Source organism: Tursiops truncatus, chromosome 12 (assembly GCF_011762595.2).
Source record: "Tursiops truncatus isolate mTurTru1 chromosome 12, mTurTru1.mat.Y, whole genome shotgun sequence".
NCBI lineage: Eukaryota > Metazoa > Chordata > Mammalia > Artiodactyla > Delphinidae > Tursiops > Tursiops truncatus.
The window spans coordinates 88,488,216-88,500,021 of record NC_047045.1 but is presented as its reverse complement, the minus strand read 5'-3'; the positions used below and the strand labels follow the sequence as shown (position 1 = coordinate 88,500,021).

The window sequence follows — 11,806 nt, the reverse complement described above, 5'->3', positions numbered from 1 at the left end:
TCCTGTTTCTTCAATCATGTGGAAAAATGAAAAAGGTGGATGTGGAACCTATAGAAATAAGAGGGATTTAAGAGATGTATCAGCTGATCACAGTAAGTGAATCTTGTTCAGATCGTAATTTAATCAGTATTTTAAAAAGTGACATGAGACATGAAAATTTGAACACTGACAGAATATTTGAAAATAACAATTGCTAATTTTCAAGGTATGACGATAGTTTGGTTAATTTTTTAAATAGACCTTGTATTTTAGGAATACGTACTATACTATTTACGGATGAAATTCTATGATGCGATTTCCTGCAAGATAATGTTGATGGAGTCAGGTTGGCGGAGTAGGTAGTAGATGAAAGATAGTTAATATGCCATGATTAGAAATAAGCCTTTTTCTTGAGATCACACTCTATACAGTATCTAGTTTCACTTCCCAAATATTGTAAATGATGGAAAACTATAAATGATATCTTCAGAAGTCACTATACATAAAATGATAAAAATTACCTCACCTGGGCTTCCCTGGTGGCGCAGTGGTTGAGAGTCCACCTGCCGATGCAGGGGACACAGGTTCGTGCCCCTGTCCGGGAAGATCCCACATGCCGCGGAGCAGCTGGGCCCGTGAGCCGTGGCCGCTGAGCCTGCGCGTCCGGAGCCTGTGCTCCGCAACGGGAGAGGCCACGACAGTGAGAGGCCCGCGTACCGCAAAAAAAAAAATTACCTGACCTGGAAGGTAGTGTAACCAAATCTGAAAACTTTTTCCTGGGATTTTGATAAAGATGGATGCACATAATAGGAGTGGGTAGACCTCACTGACACCCTCGGGATGCAGTGGGGAACCTAGGAATGCCGCATTTGATGTAGCCAGGAGCCCGTTGCACACATGGCTTTTTCTCCTCATCAGGCCTCCTCAGCTGTTGACCTTGGCCGCACAAATGCCATAGACCCTTTCCACAGCCTGCTTGTCCTGCCTGCTGGCTTTGAGCTCTGCAATCAAGGGTGACCTTGAGGAAGCCATAGTGGTCAAGCTCGTTTCTCCAAGCTTGTCCTTGGGGGCCTCTTCCGAGGGCATTTGGACCACTTTCAGGGTTATAGTGTCTTGGGCCACTGGAAGGTGCGTGACAAGTGAATCTTTTTGTTTTTTTAATTATTTATTTACGTTTGGCTGCGTTGGGTCTTTGTTGCTGCGTTCGGGCTTTCTCTAGCTAGAGAAAGCGGGGTCTACTCTTCATTACGGTGCACGGGCTTCTCATTGCGGTGGCTTCTCTTGTTGCAGAGAACGGGCTCTAGGCAGGTGGGCTTCAGTAGTCGTGGCACGCGGGCTCGGTAGTTGTGGCGCGTGGGCTTTGTTGCTCCGCGGCTTGTGGGATCTTCCTGGACCAGGGCTCGGACTCATGTCCCCTGCATTGGCAGGTGGATTCTTAACCACTGTGGCACCAGGGAAGTCAGCAAGTGAATCTTTTCCCTGTGGCTGTGACACCTTTCCACACTGCTTTCTTGGCTTTCGAGCCTTTGCTTTGGCTTCAGCTTTGGAGAGTGCAGGGGACGAGAGAAGTAAAGAAAGTGGGAGTGCAGGACTCAGAAATCTGTAACTTCTGACCTCACAACCCAAAGTGAGTGCCTCATGTCACATGTGCCTCAGTGGCTGCTTTGAAAAACTCAATACTCTTAAAAGAAGAAAAAATGACCCAGGCTTTTAACCAACCAACATTCACCATGTCCTTAATCGAATCAAATGGATAAACAGTTTTAAAAAATCACTAGTTAGGCACAGAATCAGGAAAATGTGGTCTATAAAGAGGATAGAAAAAAAAATAAATAGAAACATACCCCCAAGTGGCACATACGTTAGATTGATGGAAAGGAACTTTAAAAGAGCTACTATAAACACGCTCATAGATTTAAAGTAAAGATGTACGTGTTGAGTAAACAGAAGGGACCTGAGTAGAGAAAGGGAAACAGTGAAAAAGAGCCAAATGGAAACTCTAGAGCTAAAAAAGTATCTGAAATTAGCAGAGAGCTTAAGAGAAGATTGAACATGTAGAATAAAAGATCAGTAAAACTTAAAGACATGTCAACAGAAACTCAAAATTGAAGCTGCATGGCCGCTAAAACTCCAATGGAAGCACCTGTTTTCCTGGTGGAGGACCCACAGATGGAGCCTGTGGGGCTGTGGATAGGAATCCAGGAGAGGCGACACTTGTGAAAGGGGCCATTTATTCTGTGTGTGGTCCATGCCAGTCTCATCCTGACCTCCGAAGGATGTCTCTGTGGGGCAGACCCAGTTCAGCATAGCAAGGGTTTAGAGAATTAAATTTGATTTGAAAAAGTGTTCATGATAGGTGAGAAAGAACTTACAGTCCGAATTTAACCAGGTGGTCAACCTGCTAGAACAAAACCAACAACAGTGTCCAGAAGATTAAAGTATAACCAAGAGACTATGCCAAAAAATGTGACGAGACAATGTCCAGCATACAATCGAAATTTACTGAATATAGAAAGAACAAGAAAATGTGACCCAGTCTTAAGAGAAAACACAATTAAAAGAAGCCAACCCTGAGATGACTGAAATGTTGGAATTAGGGAAGATGGCAAACCAGCTGTTACAACTGTGCTCTTTGAATTAAAAGAAAAAATAAAACACTTGAAATGAATGGAAATATAGGAATTATTAGTTGATAAGCAGAAATAACTTTTAAAATATGTATCAGATAGAAATTTTAGAACTGAAAATACAATCTGTAAAAACAATTACTGAATGATCTCACTAGCAGAATGGAGGTGACAAAAGAAAGAGTGAGCTTGAATAGAGATAACTGAAATGGACCAATCTGAAGAAAGAGAAAGAAGAGATTTAAAAAAAAATGACAGAGCCTGGGACCTGTGGACCAATATTGGATAGTCTAACAAATGGTAATTAGAATCCCAGAAAGAGAGGATAAAGAGGTTGGGAGATGTACTAACCTCCTAGGGCTTCTGCAATGAAATACCACCAAGTGGGTGCCTTAAAAAACAGAAATTTATTTTATCCCACTTCTCGAGTCTGGAAGGTGTTGGAATAGAGGAAATAAAATTGTCATTTTTGCATATGGCATAATCATGTGCACATAAAACTCAAAATAGTCTACAATCTATAAATACACTGCTAGAATCAATAATAAGCAAACTTACTAAAACTTTGGATACAAACATAATTTTTCAAAAATAAGTTGTATCTCTATATACAAGTAAATTTTTAAAATGGGTATTTAAAAGTGATACCTTTTATAAATAAATAAATGAGGGAGAAAGGACAAATCATTTTTACAGAAGAATTTCAAATACTACCAGCAGATACCTCCCCCTTTCTAGGAATTGCTAAAATGACAAACTTTGGTTTTGTTGGACCAATTGCTTCAATGAATAGAATGTGTGTGTAAACATATATTCATATAAATGTTCTATTATTTGCTCTAAAAGGATACCTAGTCTTCTATTTCTAAGAGGGCTGTGCTTGGCACTTTTCTTATTTAATAAATCGGCACATTTCTGATTGAACAGGTGTTTTGATTACTAGGTATTAGATATTGTAAGAAGAAAAAATGAAATAAACCAACCGTCTCTTATTTATGAAAATTCAATCATTGTTTTTTTCTATATGACTTTTGAAACATAATACCATTATTTTACATTAAAAATGAGAGATATAATGCATTGGTTAAAAATACATAGAAAAGTAGATACCTAAACACACACACACACACACACAACTGGTGTTGATATCTCTATGATTCATCAGAAAATTAAGTCATTCTCAATGTGACTTAATAAGGGCTTTAGCAAGGGTAGGCATCCTGTCTTTGCGGTGGTTTTGACCTGAGAACACGCCTTTTCCATTTCTGGCATCGCTGCTAAATATACTGCTCCTGCTGAACAACTAAGCAGATGGTGAGTGATACAGGGTCCAACAGCTCCTATCTGTTTCCATTAGGAAACATGTTTTAATTAGACTCAGATTTTAATCTAATCTCTTTTCCTTGATGTTCCTGCTCTACTCTGAGGCAAAATGTGGCAGAAAGTATTTATAATAAAGTTGAATAATTTGAAAGCTTGGTCTTTAAGCACGGAAAGTGAGATTAGCTGTGGCCTGAGAAGACTTGGGTCTCTGATGTTGATGTTCTGGAATTCAGTTTGTTGATTTGTCAGATGTTTCAAATAGAATAGGATAGAATAGAATAGAATAGAATAAAATAAAATAAAATAAAATAAAATAAAATAAAATATTGAGACCCTTGTTTCAGATTTGAAGATGAGATCGAGCAAACCTGGGATGGAAGCAAACCTGGAGAGTCTGTTGTTCAGCAGCTCACCAGTGTCATAGATGGCTCATCTGGTGATCACATCCAGTGATTACAGGACACACTGACACCTGAACCCACCCCGGAACTTCCCCCAGGGGCCTTGCTGGTACCTGGGAGTCTGTGTGCATGACAATAAATTCTAATGGAGACCATGAACATCCCAACCCCACATTCTTAGGTGAGAGATGCCAAGGAACGTGGCTGAGCTAACAGAACACACAGACAGCTGTAAACATGCACAGAGAGTACTTGAGAATTTATTACGGCACGTAACCCACAGACTGCCCTGAGACCGGTGCTGTCCCCATCCCCGGAGAAAGCTGCCCATTGAGGTCTGACCACCAGTCACAGGGCTGCAGGAGGGAGTCCACGGGGACTTCCTGTATGCACCTCCCATTCTTCCTGTAAACTAAAATTGTTCAAAATAGAAAGTTTCTTTTTTAAAAATTAATTTTGTTGGAGTATAGTTGCTTTACAATGTTGTGTTTGTTAGTTTCTACTGTACAGCAAAATGAATCAGCTATACATACACATACATATACATACATCAGCTATACATCCCCTCTTTTTTGGATTTCCTTCCCATTTAGGTCACCAAAGAGCCATGGATGGACCTAGAGTCTGTCATACAGAGTGAAGTAAGTCAGAAAGAGAAAAACAAATATCATATATTAATGCATATATGTGGAATCTAGAAAAATGGTGCAGATGAATTAATTTGCAAAGCAGAAATAGAGGCACAGATGTAGAGAAAGTTTACTTTTTAAAAAATAAGTTCTGGAATTTATTATCCAAGTTATTAAAAGCAACTCTTAAAAAAAAATACATCAGATGTCAAACCACAGCTTAGTGAGCAGAGAAGTAGAAGTAGGGTGAGGGCCTTGGTTAAGAACTAGTGCTCACTTTGTCTGAAACACGCTCTTGTGTACATTTCAGCCCAGATTTACGTGACCAGTGTTCTTGTGGACGTTCTGCTGTTGGGTCGCCATTATCAAAACCGCTGTCAGTGTACAGAGAGTGTTCAAAAACAGTCTAAACCTAACTATTTTTATCCTGCTCTAAAGTTGCACAAATAAGTCTCCCTCGTGTTTATCCATGTGAATGAACTAGGCTGCAGAATGAACAAAGGTAGTGTGCCTGTAATCTCTCCCAGGCAAATTGTAGAGGTTTAACAGAATGCCAATATTGAACTCATTAATCAAGTACGATTAAGAAATTCTTAGCTTCTTTTGATAAGACAGTTTTATCCATTGCACTTTAACAGCCACTCACCATCGCCCCCGTGGCTGAATCTTAAACAGCATGAGGGCGTTTCTCTTTCAAGTGCGATGCGCTACCTGACTGCTCCTGGGTGTATCTTCATGAGGGATTGGGTATGTTTTATAAAATTAAGGTATTTGACTTCATCTACAGGATGTTTCGTATTGTGAGCCTGACTAAGCATGTTGCAAGCATATCATCAACTTTAATAGATTTTCTTTCTTTTTACTTAATTTTTTTGAATTTTATTTTTTATACAATAGGTTCTTATTACTTGTCTATTTTATACATATTAGTGGATATATGTCAATCCCAATCTCCCAATTAATTTTTATTTTATATTGGGATACAGTTAATTTACAATGTTGTGTTGGTTTCAGGGGTACAACAAAATTACATTTTCTATATTTAACTAATCATGTGTTTTTAGTCATAAGAGTTATGATTTGTTTAGTGCAAATATATAGGCACAGGAAATATATAACTTTTAAAAATACAGTATTGCTCACTTCAAACCCCATGAGAACAATGAGAAAGATTATGCCTGCTTTACTCATGATTCTGCCCCAGGGCCTGACTCAGCAGATCCCAGTAAGTACTTGTTGAATAGAGAATGAGTGACATATAAAAGCGATCACCTGGGATGATGAAACTCCATAAAAAGACACAGTGCGTGCTCGCTCCCTTGTTATTGTCCGACTTACAGGTACGCTGTGTAAGGTAAGAACTATTCTATTACTAGTGATGGAGCAAACTACAGCTACTATGAGGGCAAAAATGTGGGGGGGATTTACAGAGTCACATGGACCCAAAAACACTGAAAAGTGTCCGTTTTAATCAGCTGTGTTATTTTAGGAATTTATCCATTTCATCTAAATATTCAAATTTATTAAACCATAAATTGTCTATACCAGTGTTTTAGACATTTGTTGCTTTTCCTTTCTGGTAGAGGTAATTTTGTCCTTCTTTCTTTTTCTCTCATTCTGTGTTTCTGGGGCTTTACATTTTTGTTGTTGCTGTTTAGTCTTTTCAGAGTAACGGTTTCTGATTTTGTAACTACTCTATTGTGTGTGTTTTCTTTTCCATTTCATACTATTTGCTCTGATTTTTAAAATCTCCTTTCCTTTGCTGTTTTTTTAAAGTTCGGTTTGTTCTCTTTTTCTATAAAATTCTTCACTTGTATAGTTAGATCACTGAGTTGGTCATTTTTCTTTCCTAAAATAAACTTCCCTAAAATTTACTTTCTATCACAGCAGTAGCTGCGTCCCACAAATTTTCTTATACCAATTTCATTACCACCCAGTTTAAAATATTATGTTCTATTCTATTCTATTCCATTTTTATATTCTATTAATATAACTAACAGAATAATTAATAATATGGTCACTTTCACAGGGTCCAGGTAGACATGAATTTGGGGGGGTGGGTGGTGCCCTGCTCAACCCAGTACAATCTCCAAGTATTTGAGGATTTTCCAGGTATCTTGGTTACTTTTTTCCAGTTTAATTCCACTGTGGTCTGAGAGCATATTTTGTATGCTTTTTATTATTTTAAAATTGTTCAACTGTGGAGCAGAAGACAGTGGCCCCTGGAGTGATGAGCCCCACCCCCCACAGTGTAAAAGCAGGCAGTGTCGTCTGGGGTGGCTGACCACTGCCATTTACATGTTATGCACATTGGAATGAAGATTGTTAGTAAAACTCCTAAATGTGAATTTTTATCAAAAGCGAATGGATCAGTTCAAAGCTCTTAAGAAACAGCTGAGTGGTAATAAAATTGTTACTCAAGAAATAGCTGGTTCTGTCCATTTGGAGAATTATGCTCTGAAATGTTTCTGTGTGCAAACAATGAAGATAGCGCCGGTTGTTTTCACAAGATCAAGTCCGTCTATCCTGCAAATCCTTAATAGCTGTCATGACAGTCTTTGGAGAACTCACTGATGACAGTGTGAAACATAGAAAATATACAAGGTGGGGTGACATATGTCCATACTTTTTTAAAGCATAGGGAGACGCCTCAAGGAAGACCTGTTAGAATTGGAAAGATACTGATGTTGAAGAAAATGAAGGTGGGGCCGCCCTCAACCCACTTGACCCACTTGAATCAGAACCATCTTCATCTTCAACTGAGGACTCAGAGAGCACGCCCCCAGGCAGCTGTTCCGGAACAGAGCCCTCTCCGTGCACACGCCCCGGCGGATACAGCGGCAGCAGTGCCTCACAGCACAGGTGAATCGGGTACTGTCCTACCTAGGCCATGGGTTCATCTGGCCATTTATCCACAGTTTCCACGGCGGGGATACTGTTCTAACACCAGAGGACGTGGCTCGAGCTCAGATGCACGGCAGGCGTGCTGGCTGGCGGTGCACAGCAATGCGAACGTTCAGCCCTGCTGCGCAGAGCCTTCAGAGGCCCTCAGGTTACTGTCTGCAGGCAGAGAGTGAAGCCTTTGTGCAGCAGAGCCGTGTAACTTTGGCCTGCGGAGCCAACGATCGGTTACTCAATCTTCAGCCGATCGCAGCACGGTTCTAAGGAGGACTTCATTTCTGCTGACTCTGACAATGAAATCTGCATGCAGACTCCGTTGATGCAGCTTCGATCAGTTTCCACTGCCATTAGTGGACCCAACAATCTCTGGGGATGTAGGGCTGCTGCAAGCTGGGTCCTAAAAATGCCCGCTGCACCCTGCTTCAAAAAAATGAGAGCACATACAAATTACATGTTGGGAATAAGCTTTGCACCTTAATTTGTATACATTAAGAGAATTTGTTCAAATTTATAATGTTCGGATGAACATACTATTACTTTGCTATAAAATCCTAAATTTAATTTGTAATAAAGATTGTTGAACTATTCTAGCTTACCAGCCGTTGGACTATTCATATTACAGGGTGAATATGAAAGAGATTATGTTAAACTTTGATTTATATTCATGTAAAACATAGTTGTATTAAAAGTTTAAACTTTCATGGAAGGAAATTTAACAAGACAAGGGGGCAGATTCACGTTTAGACTTAAGAATGCTGTTGGTTCTCAGCTGCTTCTTTTATCCACTGAAGCTTGAGGTGAATTACTTCATAGGCGGTTTGACTGCATGTACCAGAGAGTGAACAAGGACATTATAGTCATACCTGGAATCTTGGCGTTTTATGTTAGGTTCTCCTCTGACGCCATGTGGATTCCGCAGAGCATGACTATGAATCGTGTAGATGATCATGAGTTTAGATTTTTAGCTGTTAATTTACACGTAATGATGGGAATTGTGGACCTACTGTGTCACCTGCATTTGTGCAACGTAAAAATATAAACAAGGATTCTTTTGTATATATAAAAAAATTCAATTGTGTTTTATGAGCCAAAATGTTGTTTATTTTGGTGAATGTTCCAGGTGAGTTAAGAAGAATGTATCTACAGTTATTGTTGGATAGAATACTCTATAAATGCCAATTAGATCAAGCTGATTAATAGTTTTGGTCAGGTCAAACCTCTCCTTTATGCTTTTCTGTCTTCTTGATCTATCAGTTACTGAAAGTGGAGAATTAAAGTCTCCAGTTATAATAGTGAGTCTCTCTATCTCTCCACATCCAATTCTGTCAGTTTTTGCCACACATATTTTGCTGCTCTGTTGTTACATGCATACATTTTAAGTGTTGTATGTCTTCTTGGAAATTAACTCTTTTACCATGATTTAATGTCCTTTTTATCCTCAACAATTTTTCTTGTGAAGTTTTTTTTTTCTTTTAAATTTGTGTAGCTAATCCAGCTTTCTTTTGGATAGTGTTACCGTGGGTGCATCTTTCTCCATCCCTTTATTTTTAATCTGTGGAAGTTTATGTTTTTAAAGTGGATTTCTTGTAGACAACATAATAGTTGAGTCTTGTTTTATCATCCACTCTTGAATTCTCTGTATTTTAACACATATTTAGATCATTCGCATCTAAAGTGATAACTGATATAGTTGGATTAATATCTGCCATGTTTGTAACTATTTTCTATTCATTGTGCTTGTTTTTTTTTTTTTTTTTTTTGTGGTACGCGGGCCTCTCACTGTTGCAGCCTCTCCCGTTGCGGAGCACAGGCTCCGGACGCGCAGGCTCAGTAATTGTGGCTCACGGGCCCAGCTGCTCCGCGGCATGTGGGATCTTCCCGGATCGGGGCACGAACCCGTGTCCCCTGAATCGGCAGGTGGACTCTCAACCACTGCGCCACTAGGGAAGCCCTGTGCTTGTTTTTTATTTCTATTTTTTCTTCTACCTTTTCTGCCTTCTCTGGTTTTAATTGAGCACTTTATGATTTTATTTTATCTCCTCTCTTAGCATATTATTTATACATTTTTAATAAACATTTTTAGTTGTTGTCTTAGAGTTTGCAATACGAATTTTCAGTGGATGTAAGTCCACCTTCAAATACCACTTTCCTACTTCACAAATAATGTATGTACCTCATTATAAATTATTCCCAATATCTCCCTCCTGTCATTTATTCCCTTTATCCACATAATATTAATTCCCAACATATTGTTACTACCGTTATTTTAAACAAACTGCTTCTTTTAGATCAATTAAAATATGAAAAATAAAGGATTTCATTTTACCTTAATTTATTCTTCCTCCAATGCTCTTCCTTTTTCAGAAAGATCCAAATTTCTGTCCTGTATCAATTCCTTCCTCCCTTAAAGAATGTATGTAAATTGTACTTCAACATATTTTATAAAAAAAAATCAAGTCCAGTTCCTGCGTATGGGTTCTATGCGGTGACATTTAGGAGAGAGAGATTCACACAACCACCCTGGAGAGGACCACTGGGAACCTAAGGAAATGGGTAAACAAGTAGTGTATCGAGTCCATGCTACTCCTTCAAGTAAAGATTGGTTCATACAGTGGAGTATTTCTGCGTGGCTCTGAAATACATCTGTGTTAAACAGATGCTTATAGGATGTTTGAAACTGTGGAACTCTTCTTGTTTTCATGTAAGGAAGCGTCACCTTAGAAATGGTGTTGACGTGAATGCAGAAACTATTTAAACTGTAAGAAATTCATGGGAGTGCATAATATACTTTGTCTGAGATTCTGATTCAGTCCACCTAATTTTAATTATTATCTTGCAATGAATAAATTAAAACCATATGATTTAGTCATGTTTGTAAAATGCTCTTATTTTGAATGTTTTGATTAATCATTTGGTAATAACCCCCCCGCTTTTAAAGTTTAAATGTCAAACATGGATGTCAAATGAGTCATGTAAAAGGTCTGACATATACATTAGCCATATGTAATATTCGGAAACATCTTATTAGACTTTCCTCAGTGGGCTCCTGTCCTGAGAGGCTCAGGATGGTTTCAATTATCTGTTGAAGAGCTCAAGTCTATAGAATATTAAACTATGATGAAACGGAAAGAATATTTTCAGGCAGCTACAGACACAACCCTGCCTGTCGGGATGAAGGTCTGGGAATGAGTCATCTAGAAGGGGAGGTGTGGTCACATTTCCTCTGTGAGGAGGCCGAGTCTGCAAGGCTGATTGCATAACTGGGGCGGCCCTCTCACCCCTGGCCTGAGAGGCCCTGGGTCACATGCTGGGTCGAGACCATTGGGCAGGGAAGCGCTACAGATGTCCTGGCAGGACAGACAGATCTCCCCAGCCACGTGGAGCCTGCACCTCCTGGGGAATCCCTGGTGTGGCTACTTTTGCTTCTGAGAAGGCTGTCTACATCTGAAAGCCTTATGTATACACTCCAGCTGGGGGGCTGCAACCAGCCCTACTCCTGGCGGACAATGCCTTCGAGTATCAGGTGATCTCTGGAGACTGAGGATAGCACCACTTTCATTCAAGCGTTTGGGAGTAAATGGCTTAAATAAGGTAGTGAAAGGTTGTGAAAAGTCAAGGAACTGTAATCAAGATGGCACCATGAATTCCTGCTTTCAATCCCCACCCCTGGCCCGAGCAGTGAGGATTTAGAAAAAGTACATAATGAAACTGAGTGGAACAAAGGAAGCAGTCAGAGTCGGGCTCTTTTTCTTAATCAATATATATATTTTTGAAGTATAGTTGATTTACAATGTGCTAATTTCTGCTGTACAGCAAAGTGATTCAGTTATTCTTTTTTTAAAATATTCTTTTCCATTACGGTTTATCATAGGATATTGAATATAGTTCCCTGTACTCTATAGAAGGACCTTGTTGTTTATCCATTCCATATATAGAAGCTTACATC

General features: G+C 39.3%; 1 pseudogene; it reads left to right on the top strand.

The window, feature by feature from the left end:
- The first annotated feature begins 5,091 nt into the window (after nt 1–5,091).
- On the top strand, nt 5,092–10,720 carry LOC109552860 (vacuolar protein sorting-associated protein VTA1 homolog pseudogene; annotated as a pseudogene).
- Nucleotides 10,721–11,806: the final 1,086 nt, after the last annotated feature.